This window comes from Phyllobates terribilis, unplaced genomic scaffold, assembly GCF_046119375.1.
Source record: "Phyllobates terribilis strain yellow unplaced genomic scaffold, ASM4611937v1 Scaffold_5939__1_contigs__length_48104, whole genome shotgun sequence".
Classification (NCBI taxonomy): domain Eukaryota; kingdom Metazoa; phylum Chordata; class Amphibia; order Anura; family Dendrobatidae; genus Phyllobates; species Phyllobates terribilis.
This window is the reverse complement of record NW_027368684.1, coordinates 18,446-31,003: the sequence shown is the minus strand read 5'-3', so window position 1 is coordinate 31,003 and position 12,558 is coordinate 18,446. Positions and strand designations below refer to the sequence as shown.

Here is a 12,558-nt window from a genome sequence, read left to right as displayed (position 1 = left end):
TGGAGAGGATGAAAGGGAGGACGCCAAATAGAAACAAAACAACATGTTTTTCTCAATTCAATTCAACGTTTTGATTACAATCTGATTTTTTTCTTAAATACTACTAAGTGAACCGGCCATTTAATGGATAAAATTGAACCCAAACTAAAACTAAAACAAAGCAATTGAACCGGACCTAAAACAACTTGAACCGGCCCAAACAAACACACATTAAAACACTTATTAAACACATTTAATTTAACAAGTAAGAAGATCTAAATCATCTTCATCTTTGAATTATTCTCTCCTTGATTACCTTGATGATCCCGCATCAAAAGCCAAGAGAGCTAAAGCTTTAGTAGAGAAAGCTAGAGAGCTGAGTGCTTAGGAAAAACTTCACTTGCTAAGAGGAGATAGCAAGAGCGAGTCAGACAGAGTTGATAGCTAGAGGAAAACTACTCTGTGCTGGGGTCGAGTGCCCTGAATCACCTTGAGAGTTGAGAAGATTGCTTGTACTGTGCTGAACGCCAGATTGTATTGAGAGAGAGTGTTAGTAAGTGATTGTAATGATTTTTTATTAATATAATCAGTAGTGGTGAGTTTTATCCCAAGCTTAGTAGAAGCTTAGGATTCTCACCTTGGGAAAAATCTTTGCATTTGAGCCGAACTTGTTTACTAACCTTTCTAAGTTCAAGTATTGTAGATAATCTCCCCTTCCGCAGCTCTAACACACTAACTAGCTTGTTGTGTTTAAATTGGAGATTAAACTAGCTTAGACGTGTTTTCAACTTCTATATCTTTAAAACACTTAAGCGAGTCGATCAAGCTACTCTTTTGTAAGAGATACTCGATCTAATCCTAGCAAACCTACAACAATACCAAGTGTTTTCAATATTGTCAAAATCTGGATACAAAAGAGACAAGGAGGGATTTTATAGGGTCGCTCCATGTCTTTGAATTTCTTGGTCTTTTATGAGATTAAAACAACTAAAATAAGTCTTACTTTGTCCATATCATATGTGTAGACACGTCTTCTTAAAATGCTAAATGAAACACACATAAAATCCAAATAACTAATAACTTCAAACATTACAAACTCCAATATGAACCTCACATGTCGAGGTCTTCTACTTCATTTTTCAATGAGAGGAGAGTAATAGGTGGGAGGCCGAATAGGTTTTCCTTGATGTCGACTTCTTGATGAGAATAGAAAATGACCATATTCTTCAAGTCTTGTGCAACCTTCTTAGCCTTTGCTCTAGTCATCCCACACTAGTGTACACTCATAAGATGGAACCATAGGTGGTTTAGGAGTTTCCATAGGTGATCCCTCACCAAGTATATAATGGGATTGATGCTTGATGACAATAGTGTACACTTGATTGCGCTATGATAGTAATGTATGCTTTGATGATGCTAATTTATTTCTTGATGACATGTTTTTTAGATGAAAGTATTAACAATTTGTATGGAGGTGTGTGGAAGATGAAAGACCAGTATGTCTATTATGATGGAGACATCACTTCAAAGGCCTTCATAATTGATGTTAGTGTGCAAACAGAAGATACTATGATAAAGATGATGGATAGATTCAAAATCAGTGTTCAAGCTAGTGATCTTTAAATATGTCATTTCATCCTTCTTGAAAGTTTACAACATCATATGTTGTAGAAGGAGATGAAGATCTTCATTCATTTATGAATGTAAAGGACACACACGATACCATCATATGTATCGTTAAGTGGTAGAAGAAGGATCAACATTCAACAGAGGATGATTCTAGCTGACATTGTTAATGAAGAAGCTATAGAGGCCATTAATGATGGTGAGGATCCTTTTGATGAAAATATGGACACTGATCGTAATCACTACACTCGGATTGGGGGTAATTTCTCCATGTTGGTCAGTTTTTCAATACCAAAGAAAGGTGCAAACTGCTATTCAGAGTATGGCCAGTCAAGAGAACTTTGGGTACAATGTGTATAAATCAACACTTGACATATCGAAGCTTAGATGTGTTGATAACAACTGTCACTGGACATTCCGACGCGACAATGTTAAAGGTGACACTTAACTTTAAAATTAGGAAATTCAATAACAACCATACGTGCTCGTTTGATGTCCGATGTGCCAAACAATATAAACCTTTCTATAATATAGTTGGAGAAAAAATCAAGAACAAGTGAAGGTTATTTTATTTACTATCATCACATTTGATAGTGTCATCACTGAGATGATAATGTCATCAATTTTATTTACCATTAACATATTTGATGACAACATTACACTATTGGTTATAGTTTCATCACAAAGATGGTAGTGTCATCAATTTAGTTTGTTACCATCATAGTTGATGACACTTCAATAATACACTATTGGTTACAGTTTCATCACAATTGATGACATTTTAATAATACACTATTGTTAATAGTTTCATAACAGAGATGATAATGTCATCAATTTAAAACTATTGACATCACAATTGATGACACTTGAATACTACACTATTGATGAAACTCCTCAACTAGTGTTCCACATGTATTTAGCTGGTGTGAAACATGGACCAAATCCCAAAGCAATAAAAAATGACATGAGAAATGAGTACTCTTAAGATGTTAGTTATGGGAAAGCTTGAAAAGAAAAGGAATGGGTGCAAAACTTGATAAGATGCACATCCAAATCAAACTATATGCTATTTCCATCATATTGCTTTGTTCTAAAAGAAGCGAATCCCGAAACTTACACAAACTATGTAATTGATGATGACAACCGATTCAAGTATGAATTTATTGCAATTTTAACCTACATAAGAGGTTTTGATTACATGAGAAAGGTACATTACTGGACTTAATCTCCCAAATTATGGTGGCAATATTACCCTCCAATTTGAGATGACAATCTTTGTTTTGTGTAGGTCATTATAGTGGATGGTACACAATTACATGGAGAGTTTCAGGGTAATATTGGGATAGTCACAAGTCAAGATTCTAACAATCAAATCTATCGTTTGGCTTTTTCTATTGTAGATTCCAAAAATGATGATCTGTGGAAATGGTTTTTTGAATAGTTATGCAAGGTTATCTCTAGGACGCAAACATTGGTAATTGTTAATCTACACAAAATAATTGCTTAGGGTGTTAAGAAAGTATATAATGTTTAGAACCATATGGTAGCACTAGACATCTTAAAGAAAATTTGAAAACCCTGTTCAAAGTAAAAGGTAGACACCACTTATTTACAAGAGCATCTGAAAGCTATACAAATATTGAGTTTGGGGACTACTTTCAAAGACTCTGTGACATTCATTGGGAAATAGGAGATTACTTGCTACGAGAAAACATAGAGAAATGGGCCTAGGCACATTGTAAAGGTAATTGTCTAGTTTCGTCATTGATATTATAATGTAATTAGATATATTTATTATCATGAATGAGATGACATTAAAACTACAAAATCATCACTCATATGACATTGCACAGTGTCATCAATACAAAATTACTAATCTATATTTCTTTCTATTACAGGTGATAGATACAACATTATGACAACCAATAGATCATAAAGTATAAACACAGTGTTAAAACAAGCAAGAGAGTATCAACTTGTGGCACTACTAGAGTACATAAGATAATTGCTATCAAGTTAGTTCTATAAACATAGAGAACTGGTTGAAAATAACAACAACAATTTGCCTTCTCATGTAAGGAGTGGGATAGAGGAAAGGTACAAAGATTCACAGAGGTATGGAGATAGATTCTTGAATGAAGTGCAATTAGAGGTTGTTGGAGGAAAGTTTACCGACTGGTAGATCTTTCAAAAAATATATGTAGTTGTAGGTTCTTTGATTTGGATAAAATCCCATGTGTGCATGCATTAGCCAAAATTCAGAAGGTCAAGGATAACATAAATGATTTTGTGAGTAGATATTACCACTATTCCACTTGGAAAAATTCAGATGAGGAAACTATATATCCGATGCCTATGAAGTCACAATGGATTGTCTCAAAGGACATCATGAGCATAATATGTCATACACCACACATGTGGAAACAAGATGGAAGTCCAAGAAAATAAAGTTACTTTCTGAAGGGGAGTTTGGAAATATTGTCATCAAGAAATAGAGAAAATCAATCAATAGTGAGAAATGTGGAAATATTGGACATAATAGGAAAACTTGCAAGTATATTGTCTCAAGTATCAAGAACAAGATAATGAAAGTAGACTAGAGTTTATTGTATTCTTTTAATATGTCATCAAAATGGACGTGTCCATTTACTGACAATGCATTTGATTCTTTCCGAATCTCATATTAGGGTTTCTAAAGATTTCAAGTTCACAGTTTATTGTAATCTTTGAATATTTGATAGGCGCAATCTTGATGGTGCCAAAGGAGCACCTAAGACGGAAAAAAGGGGCGTTTTCACTCACTTGGGCAACATAATGAAGCTTACGAGGCGTCGGAAGCGAAGTCACCAAAGTACGCTAGAAGCCGAGGGAAAACACACTTACAGAGGCAAAACCGCGGGCGCGGCCAGCCGGCTGCGGTCGCGGTTCTCACCGTGCCAGTCACATGTGCTCAGGACCCATCCGCGGCCGCGGCTCCCTACCACGCCCGCGACTCTCCCGGATTGAATATCCCCTTTTGACCATCTTTTGTAACTCTTTTTCTCTAGATAGTCAATTTGGAGTGAATTAGTACTTGGACCATTTTTATATAACTCCTAGCTCTTAATGGGTCAAAGGGGGAGTTTAGAAAACTCCATTTTAGGGAGGAGGTTTTTAAGGGGTTCTTAGGTTGATATTCGATTATCTAATTTTCTCAAGTTGTAATCCAAGAAAACTCTCTCAATTTTGTACTTTGTTTTTCTAAGAAGTAATGGAGAACTAAGCCCTCTTGAGTTCACTTTGAAGTTCTAAGCGCTTGACTTGGGTTATTGTGGTAAGTTTCTTTTCCCTTTGTTCTTATCTATATTAGGATTTGTTCTTTGATCTCTTGCGCTTAAACTCATGATTGTTTTATATTGATTTTTCTAGAGTCATGAACTAGGTTAATTGATATTCTCCAATTTGCTAGGTTTAGATAATTCTATTTGAAGAATCTAAACCTTTTGTAGTAAACCCTTTTCTCATGAACTATTTGTGATTGATTCTAGGGTAGAGATCTTAGATTCATGTCAAGTACCGACTATTTGTCAATGGTATTGCATGAACCTACTTATCTTTGAGGTTTATGTAATTATGCTATTAAATCTAGGTATTTCCGTGGTTGTAGCATGATTAGGGCCTCTAGGACTATTTGGACTAGCTGCTAATCATGAACAAAGAGTAGGACATTTCGTTTTGATTTGATTTGAACATTGGGTGTTAAGATTCTATGATCCACCGACCTAGTCAAGTTGCTAGAATGGATAAGTGAACCGCTTTAATCTTTATACTTCCTTCAACATTTGTGTGTTTAGTTATTTTTGTCACAAACCATTTCTCCCCCCCCCTCCTTGTTACTTCTTAATCATATAAAAAATTTAACCAAAAAGCTTGCTCCCTTGGGTACGACCCTTACTACCACTATACTCTAGTGGGAGTTTGGTTTTATACTTTGACGAGGCAAGGCGACTTTAGCCTTTGTCAAATTTGGCACCGTTGCAGGGGAGAAACGGTTCTTTTTGATTAAGTTTTTTGTGTGATTACTCTTGGTGTGGACCCCATTGATGGTCCACACCTGTTCCACTAATTCACCTCTTCTTGATTTTGATTCAGAAATCGAGCGGACGCATTTACGGAACTTGAGGCAAGCCCTAGAGAATCTTGTTGTGGAGAACATGGCCGCTCGTACACTACGAGAGCTTACGGCTCCCAACCTTGTTCAACAACCCTTGGCGGTCGTCGTACCACCATTAGATGCCGATGTGTCCTTTGAGCTTAAGTCCGGTGTCATCAACCTCCTCCCGAAGTTCCATGGTTTAGCCGGTGAAGATCCCATCATGCATTTGGGAGAATCCACGACATATGCATGTGTAGCAAGCCGGCCAATGTCACGGAGGAGCAATTCAAGATGCGGGCCTTTGGTTTCACCTTGAAGGACACCGCGAGAAATTGGTACTACCACATTCCGGCGGGATCCATTGACACTTGGCCTAAGCTATATAAGGCCTTCCTCGACAAGTACTTCCCCGCTAGGAAGTCTACCGCCTTGAAGAGAGCCATCGCCAATGTTGAGCAAGCAGATGATGAGACGCTCTATGACTATTCTGAGCGTTTCATGAGGTTGTGCGCAAGTTGCCCGTTCCATGGGTTCGACGAGAAGGAGTTAGTAATCCACCTCTACAATGGGTTACTAGATCAAGAGAGGAGGATCATAGATGCCGCTTGCAATGGTAGCGTCTTGAACTTGACGCCCGACATAGCCACGAGCCGGATCCATGATATAGCCGATGGCACGAGAAGCTTTGGTCGGACCTATTCAAGAAAGGGAGTTCATGCTGCGAACTCTAGTGCAACCGATATGAGCAATACTTTGGCCGAGCTCAAGAGCATGATCGAGACATTGGCTTTGACTAGGACCAATGACCCGCCGGCGCGGGCTTGTGGGGTTTGCACCGATGAAACCCACCCCACGGATATGTGTCCACAACTCCATGACACTACCACCACTGACGTCAATGCCGTGGGGGGGGGGGGTATGGGCCTCCTAGACCTCGTTTCGATAACCAAGGCCATAACTATAATCAGAGGTGGAACGATCATCCAGGGTTCCGATATGGTGATCCGTCTGGGGCACAAAACAATTTCCGATCTCAAGCTCAACCGAACCACCAATACCGGGCTCCTTATCAACCCAACAAACCACCGGGCTACGGGCCTCCTAAGCCATCTACCGAGGATATGCTGAATTCCTTGACCACTCACTTCACCTCTCATGTTCAAACAATGGAGTCTATCATAAAGAGCATTGAGAAGCAACTTAGCCAACTTGCCTACGCGATTTCTCAATCGAATCAACAACATTCCAAGAGTTTGCCATCTCAAACGGTGGTGAATCCAAGGGCTAATGTAAGTGCTATTAATTTACGGAGTGGTAAGGTGTGTGGAGATGCCCCCATAGCTGAATCGGGAGAAGACGAAGAGGAGGCCGCAGAAACATTTTCACGGTCGCGGCTCAGCTGCTGTAAGAGAGTCCGAGAATTCTGATCATCCACGGGTGCGGACACCTGACCGCAGGCACGGATTAGCCTCTCAAGTAACAGAAATTGAAGCAAAGAAGGTGGAGGAGGAGTACTATGAAGATCGAGGGGACTTCCGTCTTCGCCAAGAGAACTATGTACGTCCCAATTTCCCTCCTCTCTATGCCGAAAAGCCTCGCGCACCTTTTCCGGAAGCCCTTAAGGACACTCGAAGGCCCGTCGATGACAAAGAGCTCTTCGAGACATTTAGCAAGTGCGAAGTCAACATTCCCTTGCTCAAGCTAATCAAGAGCGTGCCCCGGTACGCTAAGTTCTTAAAGGAGCTTTGCACGATCAAACGAAAGCAAAAGCTTAAGGGGAAACAAAAGGTGCAAGTGAGCAAAGGCGTCTCCGCGATGTTCCAACAAAAGGTGGCCAAGAAGTGTAGCGATCCGGGTATGGTAAGCATTCCTTGCACTATTGGTGAGACTAAGATAGATAGTGCCATGCTAGATCTAGGTGCTTCTATTAACGTTTTGCCTTATTCTTTGTATAAGTTGCTCGGCCTAGGACCTTTGAATGAAACGGGAGTTGTGATTCAATTGGCCGATAGATCTTCGGTTTACCCGAAAGGGATAGTTGAGGATGTATTGGTTATGGTTGATAACCTCATTTTTCCCGCAGATTTCTTTGTCCTAGACATGGCACAAGAGGCTAAGGACTCACTTATCTTACTTGGGCGGCCGTTTATGAAAACGGCCAACACTAGAATTGACTTAGCAAGTGGTTCACTCACTTTTGAGTTTGATGGGGATGTTGTGAGCTATAACATTTATGATGCTATGAAACACCCTAGTGATGATAACTCTTTATTCTCTATCGACGTGATTGATCCAATTGTGCAAGATACGTTTGATGTATATGGTTTGGATGAGCTACAATCCGCGTTAGAGAATAGCTTAGTCGATTCATCGCAGCTAGACCTCACTATGTCTTCCAACATGCGTGAAGTTTTAGCTCACTTGGACTCGAAAGAGCCATTTTTGGCCGGTGCGCCCATTTTACTAATCCCTGAGGCCGAAAGACCTCTTCCTTCTATAGTGCAGGCACCGGTGATTGAGCTACAACAACTTCCGGAGCATTTGAAGTATGCTTTCCTAGGCAAGAACGACACCCTCCCGGTCATCATTTCTAGCACACTTACAGGGGTTCAAGAGGCGAAGTTGGTGAAGGTGCTCAAGAAGAATGTGACGGCTCTCGGATGGACTATAGCCGATATCAAGGGAATAATCCCTTCTACTTGTATGCACCGGATTCTCCTAGAAGACGGAGCCAAGCCTAGTAGGCAACCTCAGCGGCGACTCAATCCACCCATGATGGATGTAGTAAAGAAGGAGGTGTTGAAGCTCCTCCAAGCGGATATGATCTTCCCTATCTCGGATAGCAAGTGGGTCAGCCCTACGCAAGTCGTCGCGAAGAAAGGAGGGATCAGCATGGTAGAAAACGACAAAGGTGAGATGGTTCCTACACGAGCACAAAAAGGGTGGAGGGTTTGTATCGACTACCGCAAGCTGAACGCGGTGACTCGGAAGGACCACTTCCACTTTCCCTTCATTGACCAAATGCTCGAGAGGCTTGCCGGACGGCCTTACTATTGTTTCCTTGATGGATACTCGGGCTACTTTCAAGTAGCCATAGCTCCGGAAGATCAAGAGAAGACGACGTTTACTTGCCCATTTGGTACTTTTGCATACCGCCGGATGCCATTCGGGTTATGTAACGCACCCGGGACGTTTCAACGATGTATGGTAAGTATTTTCTCCGAATACGTTGAGCACTTTATCGAGGTTTTTATGGATGATTTCATGGTACATGGGGATAGTTTTGACTCTTGCCTTCACCATTTGACACTCGTGCTTGAACGATGTGTTGAGACCAATTTGGTCTTGAACTCGGAAAAGTGTCATTTCATGGTTGATCATGGTATTGTGCTAGGTCATATAGTATCGTCCAAGGGTATCGAGGTTGATAAGGCAAAGATTGATGTGATTCAGCCCTTGCCTTATCCTACTAATGTTCGTGAAGTGCGTTCCTTCTTAGGCCATGCAGGTTTTTACCGTCGGTTCATCAAGGATTTCTCCAAGATTTCCTCCCCCTTGTGCGAGTTGTTAAAGAAGGAAGTGGCATTCGTGTTCAATGATGAGTGTAAAAGGAGCCTTCGACACTCTCAAAGTCCACCTCACCGAAGCGCCCATCATCAAAGCGCCCTAGTGGTCTCTTCCGTTTGAGATCATGTGTGACGCTAGTGATTATGTGGTAGGGGCGGTTCTTGGTCAGAAAATCGGAAGAGCTATGCATGTGATCTACTATGCTTCCATGACATTGAATGGGGCCCAACAAAATTACTCGACTACCAAGAAAGAGCTCCTCGCCGTGGTGTTCGCCCTTGATAAATTTCGCCAATACCTTTTGGGCACAAAGGTGATCATTCACACCGACCACGCAGCGCTTCGTTACCTAATGACGAAGAAAGATTCCAAACCAAGACTCATTCGGTGGATTTTGCTCTTGAGCGAGTTCAATGTCGAGATACGAGACAAGAAGGGGGTTGAGAACTCTGTGGCCGACCATCTTAGTCGGATCGTCCGTGAGCATGAAGAGTTAACGTTGCGACCACTTGGCGATTTCCTGGACGAATCTCTCTACGCCCTACATACAACGTCAAAACCGCGGGCGCGGTCCACCTGCCGCGATAGCGGATCCTCAGAGTTTTCCCGACATCCTTCACCAGAGAGAAAACCGCGGGCATGGTCGACCAGCCGCGGGTGCGGATCCGACGCTGAGTTGCTCTCCCTCCGCTCCCTCAAGCCGTGGTATGCCCACTTGGTCAATTACTTGGTGCGAGAAGAGTTTCCTTCCAACATCACCAAAGCGCAAAAAGACAAGATCAAGAGCGAGGCCAAGTATTACGTGTGGGATGATCCATACCTTTGGAAGCATTGTGTTGATAAGGTTATCCGAAGGTGTCTCCCGGATAATGAGGTACAATCGATTCTCTCCTTTTGTCATTCTTATGCATGCGGGGGTCATTTTGGACCAAATAAGACGGCTCGAAAGGTATTGGATACCGGTTTTTATTGGCCGCACATCTTTTGAGACGCTTACGCATTTTGCAAAGCTTGTGACCGGTGTCAGAGAGTCGGGAAAATCTCCCGCAGAAATGAGATGTCGCAAACACCATTAATCTTTTGCGAGATTTTTGATGTTTGGGGGATCGATTTCATGGGACCTTTTCCTAACTCTCTTGGGAATATATATATCTTGTTTGCGGTGGACTAGGTTTCCAAGTGGGTGGAAGCAAAGGCCACCAGGACTGATGACTCGAAAGTGGTGTCTAGTTTTTTGAAGGAGAACATCTTCTCTCGGTTTGGGATCTCGAAGGCTCTCGTGAGCGATAGAGGAACTCATTTCGTGAATAGGACGGTGAGCGCTCTTCTCAAGAAATACGATGTCACCCATAGTGTTTCTACCGCCTATCATCCGCAAAGCAATGGGCAGGCCGAAGTGTCTAATAGGCAAATCAAGGGGATTCTTGAGAAGACGGTGGGACCTAATAGGAAAGATTGGAGTCTCCGTCTTGATGATGCTTTATGGGCATACCGTACCGCCTACAAGACACCCATTGGCATGTCTCCCTACCGGTTGGTTTTTGGAAAGGGGTGTCACCTTCCCGTTGAGCTCGAGCACAAGGCTTGGTGGGCGGTCCGGAAGTGCAACATGGAGATGAATGAAGTGGGAGAGTTCGGGGCCCTCTAAATTCATGAGCTAGAAGAAATTCGAAGAGAAGCGTATAAGAACGCTGTTATTTACAAAGAGAAGACGAAGGCATGGCATGATACGAACGTGTTGAGAAAGGACTTCAAGGCTGGAGATAAGGTCCTTCTTTACAATTCTCGCCTTCAACTTTTTCCGGGAAAGTTACGCTCTCGGTGGAATGGTCCTTATGTGGTGGCCCGTGTCTTTTCCCATGGAGCGGTGGAGCTTTACGACACGGACAAGCACAATGTGTTCAAGGTAAATGGTCAAAGGTTGAAACCTTATCATGAGAACTTTTCTGATGTGGTAGTTGAAGAATTGGCTCTCGAGGAGCCCGTGTCCGACGTCTAGAATTCCGGACCAAGTTGAGCCAACGACTTTAAACAAAGGCGCTGCTCGGGAGGCAACCCGATGTGTAAGGTACGCTTACTTTTTCCTTTTCCCTATTATTGTGAGTCCTCTTTTGCTGCATTGAGGACAATGCTCTTTTCAAGTGTGGGGGAGGGAATTGGTATTCGTGTTGCATGCATGTAGTTTGTTTGCTTTTTGTTTTGTTTTTTTGGTGTGTTTTAGCTTCTTTTTGGTATGTTTTGTTTTGCTTTTGAGTCGGTTATTGCACCCCATGATTTTCATTGTTGATTGTTTCTTATACGAGTGCGTATGCTTTGGATCTTTTGAGTATGTTTTGGTTCTTCAAGGTTGCAAATGCATTATGTTGATGATAATGTTTTATTATGCTGTGGACATTTATTTGGAGCATGCGGACTTTGATAGGACTATGTATGGACCGATTCTCATTACTTAGGCGTGTTGTCACTTAGGAGTGCTCTTCTTTGGGTGTTTTCTTTAGAACTTGCTTATATGTCTTTTTCGAAGCCCTAGGTGCTGAGGTTTTTGCATAACACTTGATTGAGACAGGAAATTGTCACATTATTGAAAAACACAAATAAATTTCATAAAAACATGCAAAGAACACGACGTAGTGTTTAGTGCTTATAAATAAAAGAAAAAAACTTCTAACGTTTGCCTGATGAGCACGCGATATCCGAGGTTGAAACAACACTGAGGTTTCGATCCTCTGATGGCTACGTGAAAAAGTCTTATAAAAATTGGTCCGGTTCGAATAAAAAACGTCCGGGTCCCCCCAAAAAAATACAAATAAAGTGCTAGTAGATTTTGTGACTTATGAACGTCTCTTGATTTGTTTCGCACCTTGCCTTGTGGTTAGTCTTAGATGTGTTTGCATGTTTTTAAAGTGCCATTTAAGGATAGAGCATGAATTCGTGAGGGCATGTTTGGTATGTGGGTTTAGGATCTTATATTTGTCTATCATTGGACGATGCATGCTAGGAAGAGAAAATGTCTTTGGTATAATTTAACATAATTTTCATACATATATCATTTGGACTAAGACAACCATTACATACTTTTTAGATCTATTGTGAATGTGCTTGCATAAGATCCAGAACTGGCAAAGAAGGGGGTGTGTGCAACATGTTTGGTTTCGTTTTTTTGGGTAGTCTCTTGTAGGGTAGGAGTCTTTGTTGTTTTTGTTGAAAACAGGTGCTAGAGAGAGATTTTTGGATGCATGGTTGGAGAGTTC

General features: G+C 41.5%; 1 pseudogene; it reads left to right on the top strand.

The window, feature by feature from the left end:
• The first annotated feature begins 5,798 nt into the window (after window positions 1-5,798).
• Window positions 5,799-11,306, top strand: LOC141250610 (uncharacterized; annotated as a pseudogene).
• Window positions 11,307-12,558: the final 1,252 nt, after the last annotated feature.